Source organism: Talpa europaea (assembly GCF_964194135.1).
Source record: "Talpa europaea genome assembly, chromosome: X".
Lineage (NCBI taxonomy): Eukaryota > Metazoa > Chordata > Mammalia > Eulipotyphla > Talpidae > Talpa > Talpa europaea.
Genome location: NC_140081.1, coordinates 6,906,513 through 6,922,105, shown reverse-complemented (window position 1 = coordinate 6,922,105; position 15,593 = coordinate 6,906,513).

The window sequence follows — 15,593 nt, the reverse complement described above, 5'->3', positions numbered from 1 at the left end:
ACCACATCTTCTTGATCCAGTCATCTATTTTGGGGCATTTGAGTTGTTTCCATAGCTTCCCTATTGTAAATAGTGGGCAGAAGAGCTAAAAAGAAACTTCTCCAAAGAGGCAATGCAAATGGCCAACAGGCATATGAAAAAATGCTCAACATCACTTGCAATCAGGGAAATGCAAATCAAAACTACAGTGAGATACCATCTTACACTAGCTACAACAAACTTGGCAAGGATGTGGAGAAAAAGGAACTCTCCTGCACAGCTGGTGGGAGTGCAAACTGGTCCAACCACTATGGATAGCAGTGTAGAGATTCCTCAATCTGCTAAAGATGGCGCTCTCACATGATCCAGCAATTCCACTCCTAGGTATTTACACAAAGGACACGGAAACATTAATTCAAAAGGGCACCTGCATCCCCTATTTTTAAACCTGTCTTTTTAAAATGTAAAAAAAAAAAAAAAAAACGAGGGGGGAGGGAACTATCCTGTTCAATACAGGCCCTGGACAAAATTTGCCAGATTTCACAAAGATATATCTATTAATCAGCATTCATGGAATAGAATGATTATGCTGCTAAATTATCTTATTATCCTTTCCATAGGAATACCAAGAAGGTATACCAATACCATGGTATACCATAGGTATACCATGAAGGAATACCATGAAAAATGCCTGGCAGAGGCTTTTTTTTTTTTACTTTGCATCCCTGCCTGCTGGCCCAGGGGCTAAGTCACTATCAAGCTATGGCCAGTCACTGCAGCATGAGTTCAACCCCCAGCCGGGGAGCTGACCCACATGGCGCACCAGACCTCTCCTGTCTTGTCCACTGCTCCCCTCAGCAGTGTATTTCAGTAGATCTGCCTGTTCTGCTCCCTACTCTGTCTCTGGTGAATCCTCTCACTCCTATACCCCAGCTCTTGTATGCATAAATAAAATAAATCTTTAAAAAAAAGAAAAATGCCTGGCAGAAATACAGACACTACGTCCACAGGATTCCTTTGATCTACTCGTGTAATAAACATATCACATAAGAAACCATGGTCTGTCTGTCATACTGTCTTTTCTTAGTAAATTCAGCTGGTCTCTTTAAGGATCACCTCTTCTCTGAGTTCACATACCACCCACTTCAATTCCTAATAGGGAATTAATATTGCAATCCCCATTAATATTCCCAACACCTTCCTTCTCCCCATTTTTGAAAAGTAGGATATTTGCCTGTCTCCTGTTTTCTGGAAAGCACTTCTATTCCCCATAGACAGCAGATGATATTTTAAGGAAATCTCCTGAAACTTGCTTTCCTATTCTCAGACATGATTTATCCAAACCTGAAGACAGGCATTTTTTTTTTTAACTTTGCATTCTTGGAAAGAGAGCAGTGGTGGTGGGAAGGGAAGAGTTCCCAGAAGAATGGAGTACTGGAAAAACAAAAGGGATTCTACTCCAGCAGGGCACCTTCAAATTCCGAAACCCTTCAGCAAGCCTCAGACACTCCAGATGGTCTTTCCTACAGCAGTGTTATGGGTCTGTGCTGTTCTTGTGGTTTGAGCCTTTGGTTGCAATCTCTCTTCCCGGGTCTTCAGTGTGTCTTTTACAATCTGAGCTCCTCAGAGACGCTCAGCGCCTCTCACCAGCACCTTCCATGTCTTGGATTTCCTCCTCCACTGTTGTTAACAAGAGGCACTAGTCCTTTCACACAAGCAACAGTCCCTTATGCTTATTTGTGATTTGCTGTTCCCTGGAGGGAGACCTAGTTGCTCAGTTTTACTGCTTTTAGTAGGCCCTGATCCCCATTTTCAGTTTCTGCTCCTGTAACATGGTTGAAAATTAGCCAAAGACCAGAGAAGATGAAGCCATCCCGGGCTTCTGAGGTCAATAGGCGAGGAAATAAATTATTCCATTTTCAGGATGAAAACTAAATCCTTGCATTAACCTTCCTAATTGCTTGCTTACCTTGTTTTTATACTTTCTAAATGAATAGGAACAAAGCTACTTGCTGCTGTTCTCATTAACACTAATGATCAATAAGTAGAAAAAATTTTTTGCTGATTCTTATATTTTGTTCAACATTATGTATGCTTAATTTAGAGCTTATTAGGGCATTGCCAGTTTTGCTCATTATCTCCTCTACAAGATGAATGTGTTTCTTAGGCAAGTAGTTAATGTGAAGCAACAATGACTGAGTCAGTTTTTATAATTAAGCAAGGCTTTCAGTTATAGTTCCTGCTGGGGGTAGGGAGGGAAGAAACAAGGATTCGTACGTAATATTGACTTATTTTAGATACTCCCAAGAAAGAGAGGTACTTACGACAATTTCAGCACTGAATGCTAATGATCATGCCTGACTTGGTGTCCATGGGAAATGTCTGCCTTGTATCCACCCTGAAGCTCTTTTGAGGTTCTTCCCACCTATTAAAATCATGCTCTGAAATGAAATCCTGATAATTGCTGCAACATGAATGAATCTTGGAAACACTATGCGAAGTGGAGGAAGGCAGATACAAAGGAACACATATTGTGTGCTTCCGTTTATATGGAATAGCCAAAACAGGCAAATCCAAGATAAAAAACATGTAAGTGGTTGCCAGGGATGGAGAGGCAGGGGTTGGGGGGGGAGAGAGGAGAATGGGGAGACTGGGTGGTGATAGCTAAGGGATGTGGGGTTTCTTCTTTGGAGGAACAAAAATGTCCTGAAATAGATCGTGGTGATGACTGCACAACTCTGAATACACTGAAAGCATCCTATTGCACACTTGAAATGGATGACTTGTGTGGCATGTGCATTATACCTCAATAAAGATGTTCTATAAAAATATCACACACCACTCCTCACATACCATCATATAATGCTCTCCACATTTCTTTGGCATCTTTAGCAACTGGAGCACTGTCACCTTTTCCCGCGGGTCCCTACCATCCCAAACAACTGTGACATCTATACAGATGGCCTGCTCTTCAATGCCAAGTGAACCCCTTCCTTGGTCTTCTCTTCACCAGTGACCTTCACCTCTTGGCCACCCACTCTGCCCTTATTTGGTGCACAACCCCCCCCCCCGCCTGCCCCCACAACCTCCCCCTCCTCCACCTCTGAAAGAATGTATTCACGGGGCTCTCATAGCACAGCTCCCAATACTTGGGCTGTCTCCTTCAGTTGCTCACTCAGTTGGAGTCTTCCTGGAGTTTTCCTATTCTTCGACCCCATCACATTCTCTCTTTGTCTTCTATCAGCATCTATAAACCTCTCTCCCTGCCCTGAAACTCCCCACTTCCATTGTCACTGCTTTCCTTGATGGGCTTGATACCACGCCTCGCCACTTCGGTCTCTCGTCCTGGTAGCTCAACTGTCTGACAAATTGCAAACCTCCCTCAGTGCAACTAGTTATAAAATGACCCAGTCACAGATGTCATCTCCATCATACTCTCAGTGCCCTCAGTTATCCTTTCATATCATTCCAGAAGCTTCTCTGCAGTTCTCCAAGGTCTCTAGTAGAAACCTACTTCACACTTCTCAACCTATCTCCACCTCCACCTCCCTCTTCACTCCCAGCAGCTAATACAACCTCCTCCGCTAGGTCAGAGAGGAAGAAAGCATCTTTGCCACCACCAAACTTGCTTCTTCCTCTCCTACCATTCAGTTGCTCTGAGCAAAATGGAAGAAATGCCCCTTCTCTTTCCTGCTTCAGCATCAAAGGCCTGTAAAAATCTACCGATGGCTGCGAAATTCTCTTTTTGTCTGCAAAAACCAACAATGAACTTACCCGGCCCAGAATGGTTGCAAACATCTGTAGAAAGGAGTATTTACTCCCTTCTCCCCTATCTTAAGTGTCTCCTCTCTACCAACTCCTACCCATCAGTATGTCACTCCCTCCTCAAGAACAGCATCTAACTTGACACCACATCCCCCTCTCCAGCTACCTTTCTCCTCCACTGGAAGTACAAACGTACTGAAGCTGTCTTCGCTATTCCCGTCCCACTTTCTCCCCCATGTGCTGCAATGAACATTTCTATACAACACTTCACTCACTCAAAGGCTTTTTTGAATCCAGTGGGCCCTTTCTGTTCCATCTTGAATTCTCAGCTACATTTGACTCACTTGGCAACTTTCTCCTTCTCATCTCTTCCTTGAGCTTCATGACTCTACATACTTCTGGATCCTCTCATGCTCTTGACCAGTTCTTCTCAGTCTTCTTTTGAGGCTTTCCCCCTGCCTGGCCCCTAAAAGTCAGTATTCTCGAGTTGTGTCCTGGATATTCGTGTAAGTGATTAATGTGTAACAAATGAATGCAAACTTAAGCATTTAAAACAACATGCATTTATTATTCTTCAGCTTGTATGGCTCAAGAGTCCAGTCTTAGGTTAGCTGGGTTCTCTGCTAGGGTCTCGCCAGGTTTTGGCTGGGGCTGTGATCTCATCTGGAGCACATGCTCTTCCAAGCTCATTCAACTTGTCAAAATCAGTTCCTTGTGGTTGCGGGACAGAGGTCCCTGGTTTTTGTTGGCTATCAGCTAAGTTCATTCTCACCTCTCAGAGGCTACCCACAGCCCTTCCACACAGCCCCCTCCAGCTCAGCAGTGAACATTCCCTTCTCATTGAATCCTTTTTTTATGCTTCAAGTCTGATTTTCTCTACAAGCTAGAGAAAACTCTCTTTTTTAGAGTGCCACGTAATTAAGTCCACTTGGATAATATATTTGAAGGTAAACTGATTAGTAACCTTAATTATATCTGGAAGTTGCCTTTGGCCAGGTAACCTAACATAAGCAGAGTAACACCAGGTGGCAAATATCACAGGAACCATGTTATCATTCTGTCTTCCCAAGTACATTTTTAAAAAATTACTATTGTATACATTCTTCTGGAGTGATCTCATCCTCCTACTCAGCTTTATTTACCAGCTCTATGCTGATGACTCACAAATCTCTAGCTTCAGCCCTATCCTCACTCCTGAGCTGCAGGCTTGTATCAACAACACCCGCTGCCCATTTGGAGGCCCCGCAGAGATCTGATTTTGGAGGTTGAAAAAATGAGTTAATTTCTCCACCAATCTACCTTCTTCCTGGGTTTCCTCTCTCAGAGAATCATGCCTCAATGTCATCCTTCACTTTATACCCACTCCCATGGCCCCCACTTCAAAGCAACATACATCAATCAGTCTTACCACCTAAACGCCTTCCAGTCTATCTTCTTTATGACCTGTTCAGGCTACCTTAACCTCTCAAGTGAATTATTCAACACCTTCCCAGTTTGTCTTCAGGCCACCAGTCTTCACCTCTGTCATGGGCATTCTGGACCTGCCTGCTCAACACCCAGTCCAACCTCTTTCAGTGTACCTTCCAAAAAACCATATCCCTCAGTTAGGTTTCTAGTTGTGATGCAGGTTCCAATAATCAGTTGCACTCATGAATAATTTGGAAGGAGGAAGTGGCATATCATGAAGAAGGGGCCTTGACTCTGTTATTTCTGTGGACACATGCGGTCTACATCCTGGCCACATAGTAAAAGGAGGCAGGGCCCACACATCCACTTTGCTGGTAGCAGCTTCCTGATTTCTTGATCACCATAGATGAGGCACAGTCCTGAAACCAGCACTGATGAAGACAGCTCCTTAATATTCCACTTCACTGATCATGTCAGACACAGCAGCTTCCTGGCAATCAAGTTCTGCCATGCTACTCTGGAAGGTTTTTCTGGAAACTTAGCTTAGATTTTTGCTCTTCCAATCATTTTTAGATAACTTCTGTTTGTAGCAGAATGGTTTATTTTATTTACAACTAAACTCCAACTATAATCTATCCTGCAATTAACCATATTTCATTCAGAGTGATCTTTCTGAAATTCAAACTCAAATCCAGTAATGGCACGGCCCAGGCTTAAAATCCTTCAATATCCCTCAGTGTCCTTATATAAAGTTCAAATGTTTTTAATCTTGGTTGATTAATCTGGTTCTCCTATCTCTGCAGACTCATCTGCAGAGATGTACACTCTGCTAAGACTGTCACAGACTCCTCTTTTTGTCTTTATGCTGGCTATTCTCTGTGCATACAACAATTTCACCCTGTCTTCTCTTGGCTAACTGCCCCCTCTTTTTCCAATCTTGGCCTAAAGGTGTGTCCTCCAGGAAACCTTCTCTGACACACCAGCCATCACTACCACCAACCCTCTGGGTTAGGCACTTTCTTATGAGTCCCCACAGCACCCTGGCCTTTATCCTTTGAAACATTTACTCCACTGTAATGGGGGTAGTGATTGTCAACTATGTGCTCCCCCACAGCCCCCATATAACATATAAACCTGGTGGAAGGTTTTCATGTCTACATTGTTGTGTTTTATCCACGGTACCCAGTGATTGCCTAGCCCACACTTAGAGATACACGTTTAATAAAGTAGTAAAGAAATTGAGGCTTTTAAAGCAGAGGACCTAATCTCTATTGGATTTGTTTTAGAAAAAACACGCAGGTGGCCATGTGCAAAAGGCACTGTGATGGGACCAGCTGCCTGGAAGGGGCTGAGATAGAAAGTCCCGTTTCTTGGCCTGACCTAGTGCCCTATTTGTGGGGATGGAAAGCAGAGGCTACTTCACAGGTAGGGGGAAGGAGGCAAAAAAAAAAAAAACCCAAAACCTAACACTCAAGAAATAATGAGACAGGGGCCTACTGAATCTTGCATTCCAATTCCATTAGTATGTTTTTTGAGTGTCCACTCTATGCAAAACATTGTATTAAGGTTCTGTGATACAGAGATTAGCAAGGGTTTCAGTGGACTAGTGAAAACACAAATACTTTACTGCCAGGTAGAGAGATAAGAGGAAGAACTGAAGAATTTATGTCTTGAGAGGCCGTGTATGGGTTGGGGGGGTGTTTCAGTTTGTTTTTTTGCCTAAAGCTAACGGGCTAGTAGGTTATGGACATTAGACAGTGTACTGGGGTGCAAGAAACTGTCTGGAGACAGAACATGGGGGTTTTAGTTCTTCATCTGCCACTAACTAGGCCGTCTGATCTTGAACAATTTGTTTTACTTCCCTGGGGCTTAATTTCCTCATTTGTAAAATGAAGTTTTTAAGTGAAACGACCTTTAAAACTCTGTTGCCTTATATATTTGTTAATGTTTAAAATGTGTGCAGTAGTTCTAAAAAATTTTCAAATCATCCAATAGAAATGTATTTCAAATAATGCTTTTGGGTACATGTTTTAGTATTTAGAAGACAAGGGCATAACCTGGACAAATAAGCTATAAACTTTAGTTTCTTGATTCTAAGTGACTGAGGATAACATTATCTGCTTTCGACAACTAGGGGCAGTTCATTGGAATGTGCCTCCCTTCCCTCAACTCTTTCAGCCTTACGATTTTTAACATTTTGCCTATGAATGACCTGGTACAAATGTAAAGGAAAACCTCAAATAAATCCATCTTTTTTGCCCCTTTCGTAGAGGAGTCGTTTTAAATTCTGTGCGAAGAAAACTGTTTGAGAATTTTCTTTAAATGTCAATGAAAAGGAAACACATGAAGGAGCATAAAAAAAGGGTTTAGAAAAAGAGCTATCCACTTGCAAATTTACCTCCTTTCCCCATCACTACAGCTTGGTCTCTTTGTAACCAAGCCTGCTACAGCTTGTAAGAATGGCCTGCCGCTAGCAGTTGTAACAGGTGAACCTAGAAAAATCAGTGGCTTAATCCAAAGTGACTTCTCATTCAATGAAAGCACAATTGGTGGTAGGGATGGTGACGGCAGTAGTGGCCTGTGCCCACCTGTCCCACGTGCCCTTCAGGAGCCCAGGCTCCGAGACTCAGCCAGCTTCAAAGCCTGAGTTCCAAGCTCACCCTTGGTGTCACCATCCAGGGGGCAAAAGCCTTCAATTAGAGGAGGGAAGGATGGATGAGGCTTTCCTGAGGGGAGGCCTTTCTGAGCCTGACCTGGTATCACCTCCATCCACACCGCATCAGCTGGAGCTCAGCCCCCTGTGCACACTGACAGGTGGGGAATAGAAGGGGGGCAGGGTCTCTCTGCATGCCAAGAAGAGAAAGGCCAGATTCTGATTACTACATAGTGGTTTTTGCTTCTTCCAGGGATACTCATTCTGTCTGGCTGTTGCCTCCCAACTCTCTCCTTCCTACCTCACATCTGTAATTGCTGACAAACTATTTCAGAGGTGATTCCTACTTCCCATGAGTAGCTGGAAAGTATTTTTAGAGTAGTGCTATTCATAAAGTAAGCATCTGATTTTCATGGTGAGACCCTCAGGCTTCTCCAAGTGCTCTAATTTCTAACTTAGACTACGGCAGTACAGTAGTTTGCACGAGGCATATGATGATCATATGACACTCTGGGTTACGTGTTTAGACTTAATTTCAGGTTCATATAAGTAGGAATATTACCTCCTAATGTTATCAGACTTAATGAGGTCGCAATGAAGAAAAAAACCTCTCAGATCTCCAGTTTCCTTTGGATCATTTGTCTAGGAAAATGGCATCAGAATTGCTGGTTCTGGCAACTTTCCAGTTACATATCACAGCTTTTTTTGGGTATACAGCAGGGTTCTCAAAGTGTGGTCCAGGGACCAGCAGCATCAACTTTATTAGAAACAATTTGCAGGCCTCACCTCAGGCCAGCCCTATTGAATCAGAAACTCTAGGGATGGGGCTCAGCAATCTGTGTTTTCACAAGGCCTCTAGAGAACATCCTAGAAGCACTGGTCTAGTTGAGTTAAATTACTGCTGAAACATTTCAAGGACCAGGTCAAAAGGATATTCTCTGAAATCATTTTGTTGAAAACATATCGACTCTCTCTTATATTGCTGTGAGTTAAGAGTGCTATAGAAAACTCATAGAATGAAAAGATTGCTAAAAGCCCTTGGAGGTCATTAGGGCAAAGAGTTTCTAAAGGTGTCAGTCAACAGGGATCTAAGGTTCCGTGAAGCCCCCGTAGGGGGTTCCTAAAAGAAAATGTCTTCATATGTTTGATTGGTGACTGCTCCTCTGACCACCCAGGGATTGTTTCTAAAACACTCTGAATTCTGTGTCAGGAGTCTTAAGTCAAAGTCAAAGTCATCTTTTTTTTTTTTTTTTTTTTGAAAAAAAAAAAAAAGATTTATTTATTTATTTGTGCATAGAAGAACTGGGGTGTAGGCCAGAGCTGTGGGGCAGGGGGTGGGGGAGGGTGAGCGGATTCACCAGAGACAGAGTGGGGGGCAGAACAGCCAGATCTTCTGAAATACACTGCTGAGGGGAGCAGTGGGCGAGACAGGAGAGGTCCGCTGCACCATGTGGGTAGCTCGCTGGCCGGGGATTGAGCTCAGGCCACTGAACTCTGGCCACAGTGGTGATAATGTGATAGCTCTGAAACTTAACCCCTACGCCATCAGGGAGGCCCCCAAAGTCAAAGTCATCTAAACCATTTGTGTCACCATTACTTTCCAGGGAGTAGATGCATAATAAACATGCATGTTAAATGAATGAATGGGTAGAATAGTCATCTCATGGAGTCAGGTTCACATTGAAAAAAAGACTCATTTGGATCGTTTATCCTGGTTACTATTAAAGATGACTGATTGCTTTGTGTGCGGCCAGACTTTTCAGGAGTTAAGGATTTTACCTCCCAAATATTAAAAATAATACTTCTACCTTCTCTAAGGGAGGGTGAGGGGAAGCTTACGGAAGACAGTGTGTGTTCCGTTTCTTGAAATGTCTATAACAGATCTCAGTTACTGCATGTTAACCTTTTCCATGACAAAGTCAAGGCTTCTCACCTTCAGCGCTGACATTTAGTGCTAGATAATTCTTTGTGGTGGCAGCTGTCTTGTACTTTGCAGCAGCATCACCAATCTCCCCGCCCCCCAGTGACAACCAAAATGTCTCCAGGCACTGTCAAGTATCCCCTGAGGGGTAGAAAATTACCTAGGTGGAGAATCACAGTTCTAACCTAATATTAAAAGAAGAATAATTTTCCTTTTTATTCAAAGCTACAGAAACAGGCTTCAAGAAAGAGCATATGTTCCTCAATTCTCTTCAGTTCATTGTTGAGGACTTTGGCAGTGACAGCTCTATCTATTTGAAATGACTCGGTTCACAAATCCTCATTATTTTAGACCAGTTTTCTCCTTGGAATAACTTTATCCTTGGAGGTACAAATTCACATACTCTAAGCATCTTTTTTACACTTACTGTGCTCTCCTACATTGACTCAGCACTGAATTTCGTTACAAGGCATTTTTACTTACTAATTTTCGAAATAAGACCTATGCTTGTTAAAGGAACTCTGCACAAATATAGCGTTAGTACTAACAAAAGGATTTTAATCTACTTCATTAAGATATTTACCTAGGTAAAAGTTGCACTAAAATAAAATGTACTAGTAGCCCTTTTTACATCCCATCTCAAGTGTCTGCCCCTGAAAAGAAAGCCGTCATTGCTTCTAGAATTTACTTTCTGGTATCCAAAGAATAATATTTATTGATTTATATTAGCTGTTTTCTTACTGTTAACTCATTCAGCATTATTTTAACATTCCCGCCCTTCTGCTCTTCCATATTCTCAATATAAATATACATATATATGTTTATATATCATTTCTACTTCAGTCACCAGTATTTAGTGATGAGCAGACTTCCTTGTTGCCATCCTTTGCTAATGTCCCCTTCTTGTCCCGTGGGCGTGTGCTTTAAACATTCCTTTCTTTTTCATTTACCGATGTTTTGAGAGGGAAAGGTAAGAAAGGATATTGCCAGCACGCATTTAACAGAAAACTAAAACTATTTTTGAACACTTTTAAAGATTACATAAAAATATAAGATTACATAGAAATATCTCAGAACTTCATTACTAGAAGGTGAAATCCCTACATCACCCTCACATCTTGCATTTAGCATAAACGAAAGCTAGGAACTTTGTTCTAGTATTTAAGAAATATATACCTTCCTTTCAGTTGGAGCTGCCATCTTCCAGTAATTCATCAAAATGGCCAATACAACATCAGGGCACCTGCTATGTGCTCGCTAGGCCTTTTAGAAAACATGCAGGCGTTCCTTTGGGCACACATATGCGAATCTACAAGAAAGGCGATATTGTAGTCATCCAGGGGACCAGCACTGCTCGAAAGGGGATGCCCCACACATTACCATGACACAACAGCATGCTGTTGGCATTGTTGTAAACAGAGAGGAGCAAGATTCTTGCCAAGAGAATTCATGTTCGCATTGGGTGTATGAAGCACTTGAATTGCTGAGAGAACATCTTGAAACGTGTCAAAGAAAATGATCGGACAACAGGGGCAGCCAAAAAGAAAGGCACTGGGGTTAGCCTGCTCCACCAGAGCAGCACGCTTTGTGAGAACCTAGGGAAAAGAGCCAGAGCTGCTGGAACCCGTTCCCTATGAATTCATGGCATGAGAGGTGCAGAGAGAAAAAAGGCCTCTGAGTGTTTAAAAAAAAAAAAAAGTATAAAATCTAAGTTTTAATTTTTCATAGAAAAATTCTTTGTGCCAGTATTACGAAGAAATCAGAAACAGCCAGATAATAAAAAGAGAGGATTAAAAAAGAAAAAAAGATACCCTATTAATAAGACAGATGAAGAATAAAGAAGATACTAGGTGAGAAGAAACATGCATATAACATGTATATAACAAAGCCCATAATTTGGAAATCGTGGGAATCAAAGTCAAGCAGTTAATTACTAACAAAGACAGCTCCCTTTGTCTTTCACCATGAACTCACAATTAGCACTTAATACTGAGACTGGGGAATAAACCATCTATAATCTACTGGAAAAAGACCATCTGCTTCTATAAATTTTGTTCTTATACACTTGCCAAAAGAAGAGAACATATTAACAAAATAATGGGCCCTGCACTCTTAATTGCTAGGTTGTTTGCAGTTGTGCTGTTGCTATTCGAATTTAATAAGCCATTCCTTCTGCTAAATTAATAAGCGGCCAAGATTATGTAATAGCTGCTTTCAGCTGCTAATTATTTTTCCCATAATTCCTTTCCCTCCCTACCCCCCACCCCCACCTTTTTTGGCTAGGCGCACCCAGAGCCTGCCAATATGTCATCAGTCTTCCATCCTCATTTTCAGAACCACACACCAACATTAGGAGCACGACCGATGAGTTTAAACTTAGAGGTGATTACCTTAGGAACCTTGAAAATATGTTTTGTACGGAAAACGAGAAAAGCAGCATTTGGAAACAGAGGATGAGTTTTCATTGCATAGTATTAGATCTATCTTTCACTGGCTAATGTGTGTAGTAAGAAAGCAATGGGACATTAACATGTGCCTTTGGGGCATGATTGGTGAGGGAGCCCAGAGAAATTTGTGGGGGTGGAGGCTTGAGCTCTGCAGAAAGCCAGTTCTGTGCTGTGTCCACCACGTATTTAATACTCCAGTATACATTAATCATGCATATTAGCAGGAAACTCTCCGAGCACCATAGTGCTGAAAAGGGAAGGTATTACACATTTTTATTTTGCCAGGTTAAGGGGATTTTTAAAGATGTCTCCAAATCCCTATTATATACTAGTTTAGCTTTGTAGGTATTTTAACACAAAGAATACAATTCCTAATAAAGGATCGCTTTAGACTGATTAAATTTAGGTGTATGGAAAAACTTAGCATTTCTTTTTCACTTTGGGCCATTAAAATAATCTGGCGATTACGGGAACCTCTACCACAGCTCAACAGAAGCAATGTACTAGTTTTTCTAAGAACGCAGGTGATGGGGTAATGAATAGCATTCGACATGAGAAACCCGTGGCTCTTCAAGCAAGGTCACTTAATCCCGTGGGGCTCCCCTTTTCTCATCTGTAAATGATGAGTCGGACAACATGACCCATTCATGCTGTCATTCCCCCCAAATATGAACGTGCCAGGGGCTAGGCTCAACTCTATGGCTTTTAACAAATCTATCGTTTCATAGTCCTTAGCGGTCAACTCACATTTATTAGGTGTGTCATCCACCAGGCAGCGAACTAGGTGGGGATGCAAAATGAATACAGTTCAAGACGTGAACTGGGCTAGTGGGCACATGGGTGAAAGAAGGATCCGGTCTTACGGGGTTGGAGGGTGAGGCTTCAGCGGCGCTGTGGCATTTGAGAGCAAGAGCCCGGCAGGCAAAGCAAGTCGTCGGCACGACTAAACCGGACCCCGGGAGGCGGGGGGCAGGGGGCACTTCGTGTGAAGAAGTGGGCTTTCGAAGATGAGGGGCTGTGAGGGCTTTTCGGCAGAACGGACAGTCCACGAGCAGGTCCGCCGCACTGAGGATGGGCGAGGCCAACCCGGGGAAGAGACACCGGCATGGGCCGGGGCAAAAAGAGTGTAGGCTGCCGCAGTGCGAAGGCAAGGAGGGGCAGGATTCCGGGCAGCTGAGGGGGCGGGGGGGGGGCGGGCCGAGCAATTGCCCAGGGGACCCTGAAGGCGAGCCCCTAGCTCCACGGAAGCGCTGGCTGGTTTGCTCCAGCGGGGCCACCAGTGCTCGCGCCCCTCACCGTCGCCGCCGGCCGTCACAACTCCTCGGCCCGTCCCCGGGGGCACGCAGAGCTCCCGGAGCCCGAACTGGGCTCTGGGCGGTCCACGCCTTCCGGGCACGCCCCGCGGAAGCCTGCCCTCGCGCCCCCGAGGAGCCGGACAACCGCCCGCGCGCCTCCGGGAGCCTGGCGCCGGACTGCGCCAGCGCGCCGGGGCCGGGCCGCAGCCGCTTCCGGGTCACGTGGCCCGACTTCCGGTTCGCACCCCGCCCCCCCGCGGAGCGGCGGCCAATCGGCTTCCTGGGACTGCGCGGTCACCGGCGCGGCCTCCGGGTCCGTTGACGACGGCCGAGCGGCTTCCCGCGCGTCGCCCCGCCCGCCCTGCGCCCGCCGCAGCCCCGGCTCCGCCCTCGCCCGGCCCCCGGGGCGGGGTCTGTCGCTTCGCCCTCCCCTCGCCGCCTCAGCTTCGGCTCAGCCAGCCGGCTCCCTCCCCGCGGCAACACGGCTGCTCTGCCCGAGCTCGGCGACAGGGGCTTCCCCGCCGCCGCCGCCGCCCCCGGCCAAGCCCCGCCGCGTCCGCGGCCCGCGGCCGCCGTAAGTCCCGGGGGGAGCCGCCGAGGCGCCGGGGACGCGGAGCCGGGAGCGGGTGGGACGCGCCCCCCGACGACCCCACCCCGCGCGCGGCCGGCCGGCCCCTGGGGCGCCGCGCCCCGCAACTCACTTCTCTCTGCGTCCGCGCCCCTCTCGCCACTCCGCGCGGCGCCCCGGGCGGCGGGTACCCCGCGGCACCTGTGGGGCGGGGATCGCCCTAAGTTTGGCGGGGCGGAGGGGGGCGAGGACCCGGGGCGCCCCCGGCGCGGCGGCGGCGCCCATTGTCTGCCGGCTCCCGGCCTGTCACCCCGGCCGGGTTCGAGCGGCGGGCGAGTGCGGCCCCGCGGGGCGGCGGGGACGGCGGGACCGAGGAACCGAGGAACGCTGGCCCCCAGCCCGCGCCGCGGCCGAGCCATTGTTTTTAATACCCATCTCGAGGAATCGAGGTGCCCGGGGATTTGCGGCAAAAGCGGAGCTTCGGTGTCTGACGAGAGGGCAGGGGGAATTGTCCGCCTCGCGAGCCGGTGTCGTCCCGCGTTTGCACAGAATTCGTTTTCAAGAGAGTCGATTCTTGCTTTCTTGGTTCGTCCTGTAAAGTGTGTGTGTTGGGGGGCGGGGGGCCCCCAGGACCCCGCTCCCGACCGCCTGGAGCGCAAACGCCTCTCGAGAGCCAGCCCTCACCCTCCCTGGTGTGTGAGATCCCGGAATGCGGGCTGTTCTTTGCCTACTTGGGGTCGCGGCTCCGCGTTCAACGGCGTCGGGTGCTGCCTTCGCGAGCTCTCCCCTCCGAACGCCGCTCCCTCGCCAGCGCTGGTCTGCGAGGCTCTTGGACATCACCGAACAGTGTTCGTTTATCTTGTGCCAGTGAAGCGTTTTCAGTGAGGCGTAATAGGGCGATTAATTTTAACTTGAATGAAGTTACATGGCCGCATCCTAAATTTCCAACTCTTGTTGATGTCGTTTTCGATAATTGCAAGAAGCGACAATAATTCCTTAGCGAAATTTAGGGCCCGTTCTATTCTAAATTGGTTGTGTAAATTCCTCCACCCCTATTCAAATCCAAGATGGTGTGGTGAATATTAAGAATCAGTCAGGAATCTTGCTTGCAATAAGACTACTAAACAAACTTAAGATAGTTCACAGGAAAAAATTGCCTGAATTCTACCTTTAAATTATCTTTCTCAAAGCCATGCTTCTCTGTTGGCAGTTGAGAAGACCAGTTGAATTGCATGCAAGCAGCTTTCCCTAAAAATTAAACACGTAGACTGGCCAACAGATTTGCACGTTCCAAATAAATATATACTAAATAGTTTAAATATAAAATACACTAGAATTCAGCATCCACCCCATCTAGTTGCTGTGTTTTTATTGTTTTAAATGAAGTATTTTGCATAATGTCTCTGTGTGTAACTTATTTTGCCTTTTAAAAACTGTATATTCTCTTTTAAAATACCACATTTAACTCACCTTATTGTGAGTATGTTTATGTTGAAATTTTAAAAAGTGAGAAGAGATACTTAAAATTCCGACTTTTATTAAGAAAACTGCATTTTTG